Here is a 564-nt window from a genome sequence, read left to right as displayed (position 1 = left end):
AGACTTTCCGGATTCCCAGGATCCTACTCGGAATACCACAGACAAGGTGAGACTTTCCGGATCCTCATAAATGCCGCCATCTATCTAGCTTATACCACGAAGATTCTGTTGGGGAATCTAAGAGATACGCATTCAAGCTCTGTTGCATGTAGAACGGAAGTGGTTGTCAATCACGTGCGTTCATAAGTGAGAATGATAATGAGGGTTACTTGTCATCACATTCATCATGTTCTTGGGTACGAATGAATATCTTGGAATAAGAATAAGAGAGATTTGAATAAAAGATAATAGAATTGCATTAATACTTGAGGTATAGCAGAGCTCCACACCCTTAATCTATGGTGTGCAAAAACTCCACCGCTGAAAATACATAAGTAAAGGGTTCAGGCATGGCCGAATGGCCAGCCCTCTCCATGATCAAGTGACCGAATGATAAAAGACTTAAAGTGGTCAAAAAGATCTCTAATACAATAGATAAATGTTCTATTTATAATAAACTAGCTCCTAGGGTTTACATAAGTAAGTATTTGATGTATAAATCCACTTCCAGGGCCCACTTGGTGT

This window comes from Arachis duranensis, chromosome 3, assembly GCF_000817695.3.
Source record: "Arachis duranensis cultivar V14167 chromosome 3, aradu.V14167.gnm2.J7QH, whole genome shotgun sequence".
NCBI lineage: Eukaryota > Viridiplantae > Streptophyta > Magnoliopsida > Fabales > Fabaceae > Arachis > Arachis duranensis.
The sequence above is the reverse complement of the archived record's forward strand: the minus strand, read 5'-3'. Positions refer to the sequence as shown.